Source organism: Tupaia chinensis, unplaced genomic scaffold (assembly GCF_000334495.1).
Source record: "Tupaia chinensis unplaced genomic scaffold, TupChi_1.0 Scaffold000037_21, whole genome shotgun sequence".
NCBI classification, from domain to species: domain Eukaryota; kingdom Metazoa; phylum Chordata; class Mammalia; order Scandentia; family Tupaiidae; genus Tupaia; species Tupaia belangeri.
In genome coordinates this window covers 406798-411874 of record NW_006159480.1, presented here as the reverse complement: position 1 = coordinate 411874, position 5077 = coordinate 406798, and positions in this window count along the sequence as shown.

Genomic DNA, 5077 nt, shown 5'->3' with positions numbered 1-5077 from the left:
AAAGATAGCAAGAGAACAAATAGAGAGGCATGACATTAGTGGGACACAGACATGGTTTATTACCTGTTGATGTTGATGTGTACGGTATTCTCAACTATACACTATTGGTCTGAGAAGTATTTCATGATGGGTAAAGTCTTTTTACAAACAAAATGAGAAATAATGATTGACTGGTTAAAAAATAATTGGAATAATAATAATAATGATCGGGAAAAACTATGAAAAGGTATTGAATGATGAAGTGGGGATGTTAATGTCTCTGTATTGACTGACATGCATGGTATTCTCTTTTGAAAAAGCTGTGTAATACACTGTAAAGTTATATGTGATTCAATGTAATATAAACAAGATTATGATGATGATAAATAAATTAAAAAAAAAAACAGTCTGCCAGAGGGCAGGTGCAATTGATGGGGAGAGATTAATATTTTTCTTTTTTAAAAAGTCTGCCAGAGGGCATGTGCAATTGATGGGAAGAGATGTTTAATTCCTTCCCCTCTATCTCTCCCTCCTTTAAGGACTTGGGGCATGCGCGCACTTCAAATTTGGTGTGTTCTTCAAGTCATAGGGTCCAGGGCTCAAGGTGCGGCCACCCATGTGGTATCCAGCTGTTTTAATCACCATTTCACTAGCTGACACAAACAAATATTTCTTTATGGTAGTTTTCATAATCTTTAAATTACTGATATGTATAGTGAATCTCTAGAAAGATGTATACTGTGCTCTCTAAGCTTTCCTGAGCTCAGAGTCCTTTAAAGAGAACACAAATAGTCTGAATTGCTGAAGAGAAACAGAGAGGAAAGGGAGAAAACACCCCCCAAAGGGAAGTGGTCAGGCTGCAATCCCTTCTCCTCCATTTCTCCATCTTGTCAGGATTTTGAGCATGCACACACACATGCCCAGGATGTTTTTCCAAGTCACCAGGGCCAAGATTCAAACTCTCACAGCCAATGTGGAATCTGACTCCCTTAACCACTAGGCTATAAGGCAGACTCTTGAAGAATTATTCTTATTAAAGAAGAATATCATTCTGAGGGATAAGGCATGGTTCCAGTTGGTGATAGAGAGTGAATTTGGGGTAGGATGGTACTCCCTGATTAGAACTGAATAAAAGCAACAGGCCTGAAAATCTGTCATAACTATAGGATATATATATATATATATATATTTTTTTTGTCGCAATAATAGTAATATTTTATTTAAATTTATTTATTTATTATTTATTTATTTTAATTTGACCAGAGAGGGACAGAGTGAGAGTGTAAGAGAGAGAACAAGAGCAAGAGAGAGAGAGGGAGAAAGAATGAAAGTGAGAAAGTAAGCCACCAGGCCCAGGACTCAAACCACAGTCGTCCATGTGGGAGTCCAGTGCCCTTAACCACCATGTCCCCTGCCAGCCCCTTCCTTCTCTGTTTCTCTCTCTCTGTGGTAAGTACACATGCCCTAGAGCAAACTTAAAAAAATTAAATTAAATAAAAAATAATTTTAAAAATTTTGAAATAAATATTTAGCCATATTTTTCCTATGCCTTTGTAAAAAATAAAAATATGGCTCTTCACAAAGTAGCATGTCATAAAACAGTATATTAAATGTCTAAATATTAATATAAAACATCTACAAGAGTCTAAATCAAAATGTTCATGGAAGATTTTTTTTTTACATTAGGATATTTGTTGTTTATCTTCTTTTTTAGCTATTCATATTTCTCATTTTTATTTATTTATTGAGAGGCTTTTGCTATAGGGCACGTGCACTTGCCAGAAAGACAGAGAGACAGAGAGACAGAAAGTGAGAAATCACCCCCCATGGAGGATGGCCACACCACAATCCCTTCTCCTCCATTCTCCTCTCAGGATCTTGGGCACACATGCACATGTGCCCAGCATGAGTTTAAGGCACCAGGTCTGGGACTCGAACTGCGGTCGACTACATGGGAGTCCAGCGACATAGTCATTAAGCCAACCTCTATTCCCAAATTATTTTAAAAATTTTTTTATATATATTTTTAAAGAATTATTTTATTTAACTTTATTTATTTATTTTAATTTGACCAAAGAGGAACAAAGCAAGAGAAAGAGAAAGAGAGAAAGTCAGAAAGCAAGCCACCAGGTCTGGGACTTGAACCGTGGTTGGTCATGTAGGAGTCCAGCGCCCTTAACTACCACGCCACCTGCCAGCCCCATCCCAAATTTTTTTTAAAGAATCACTTTATTAAAGAAATTATAAGAATATATAGGAAATTAAATAAAATTTTATGGAAAATATTGAAAGTTTAGGATGTGGTTCAGCAGTTGTGCCAATATTATTTTACTATTACTATTTCCTGCTTACGCTAACCTTTATTACCTTAATTAATTTTAATGAAGTCTCTTTCAGAGAAACCTTTTGAAGGGACCTTCAAAAAGTTCATAGAAAAACTGAATTATGTGGGCCGGCAGGTGGTGTGGTGGTTAGGATGCTGGACTCCCACATGGCTGACCACGGTTTAAGTCTCAGACCTGGTGGCTTTGTCTCTTGCTTTCTCTCTCTCTCCTCTTGTCAAATTAAAAAGAAATAGTAACAAATAAATAAATATTTTTAAGAAAAGAAAAGAAACATTGAATTTTGTATGAGTTTATTTTGGTGCAAAAAAATTTTTTAATCCACACGTTTTTCTATGATATGCTTTTTTCATTCATTGTTCAAAGTTCCTTCATCTTAGTTTTGTAGGACTGTTGTAACAAAGTACCACAAATTGGTGGAATCAAACCAAGATATATCTATTCTCACAGTTCTGGAAGCCAGAAGTCCAAAATCAATGTGTGGGCAAGGCCAAGATTCCTTTAAAGACTAGGGGATCCTGGGGCAGGCAGGTGGTGTAGTGGTTAGGGCCGCTGGACTCTCATGTGGCCAACCTTAGTTTGAGTCCTGGACCTAGCAACTTGCTTTCTCACTCTCTCTTTTTCTCTCTCTCTTTCTCTGTCCCTTTCTGGTCAAATTAAAAAAATAAGTAAATAAATAAAGTCAAATAAAATAATTCTTAAAAAAATAGGAAATCCTTTCTTGCCTTTTCCTAATTTCCTTGGCTTGTTGCTGCATCACTAATCCCTGTCTCCAGTGTCACAAGACTTTTCCTGTCTGTTTGTGTGACCTCTCTCGTTTTTTTCTTATGAGAGAGAGGCAAAAAGAGAAAGAGAGAGAAAGGCAGAGTGACAGAAAAGGTGTTTTCAGCAGGGTCTCACTGTGTTGTGATCCTGCCCCCGCATCTTAATTATCTAGGCTATCACAGACAGACTACTGTGTCAGTATGTTTGGGCTGGCCCAGGAATCAAACCTGTGTCTCTTAGCAGCGTTTAGTTTCCCAAGCGGTAGTGCTACCTGTGTGTTACCACTGCTGCTAACCTCTCTTTTTCTTAGAAGGACTCTAGTCCCTGGATTTAGGACCCATCATAATCCAGCATGACCTCAGCTAAACCAATACATCTGCAAAGACTCTATTTCCCAAAGAGGTGATTCAGAGGTTCCGGATAGACACAAATTTTGGGAGACACTGTTCAACCCACTATAAGACTCCAGAAATAACCTAGTCCATAAACCCTTAGAAGTATAAATTAGTGTATTTCAGAAGACCTATTTTTATTTTACTTTTTTTTACTGCCAGAAGGCACATGCATTCATTCCTTCATGTGCCAGTGAAGAGTGGTCATGCCACAATCCTTTTTCCTCCATTTCTCCATCCCGTCAGGATTTTGAACACATAGGTGCCTGGTGTGTCAGAGAACTTATTTAAACCTATCAACATTTTAACTATTGTAAGCAATCCTAATTGTATTACTCTCCTGCAGTACTGTGTTAACAAGTACTCAAAGATGTTTACAGCAACATTTTTTCTAATACTGAAAAATGAGAACTGAAATGTCCATCAGTTAGGGACGGATTACATTTTACACATCGATGCATGTACAGTCTGAAGCCTTGAAAGAGGATCAGATAGACCTGCATGACAGACATGGAAAATATGCAAGACAGATTGAGAAGAGGAAGTCAGTGGATAGTATTTAGTATGTGTCTATTTATATAATGAACAAATTAAACACCCTACATTTATGTATATGTTTTAAGGAGTGACTTTGCCTTTCAAGTACTAAAAAGTACATATTGTTCTTCTTCACCTCTTCTGAATCTATTGTAAATACTTCATCCTTGTCTGAGTCTGTTTGGGCAGCCATAACAAAATACTGGATGGCCTAAACAACAACAACAAAAAGTTCCCCCTGCCACAGTCTGGAGCCTAGGAAATACAGGATAAAGATGCCAACTGGTTTCTTTCCCGATTAGGTTTCTCTTCCTGCTTTGTAAATGGCTGCATTCTCTCTCACTGTGTCCTCACATGACAGGGGTGGTGGTCCAGCAAGGGGGCAGGGGAGAGCTCTCTGGTATCTTCTCTTATAAGGACACTAATGCTATCATGAGGGCTAGACTCTCGCAAACTCATCTAACCCTAACCCCAAAAGCTCTTTCTCCAAATGCCATCACACTGGGGATTAAGGTTTCAACATAAGTGTTGAGGAGACACAAATTTTCCGTCCACAACAATCTTCTTTCAAAAGATTCAGGTTATGGGGCCAGCAGGCAGCATGGTGGTTAAGGCACTGGACTCTCGCGTGGCTGACCATGGCTGACTCCTGGATCTGGAGACTTGCTTCCTCACTTTCTCTCTGTCTGTCTGTTTCTCTCTGGTGAGTATGCATGTCCTACATAGCAAAATTTAAAATAACAATAGTAGTAAATTAAATAAATAATTCTTTTTTTTTTTTTTTAAGAAAAAGACGACTCAGGTTATAGAGCAGTGGTTTATATCTGAACTGATTGAAGTTTTTAAAAAGAGCACATAGGGGAAAAATGCCCCCAAATCCAGATTGGTCATTTAGGCACTTGATGTGAGAAGTTTAGCAGACTTTTGAAATAGCTGAAATTAGGGCTGGGTGGTGATTCAATGGTAATGCAACTGGACTCACATGGAAAACGAGTTTGGGTCCCAGAATCTTGAGAATTGTCCCTTTACATATCAAGCACACGTGTGTGCTAATGATCTGGG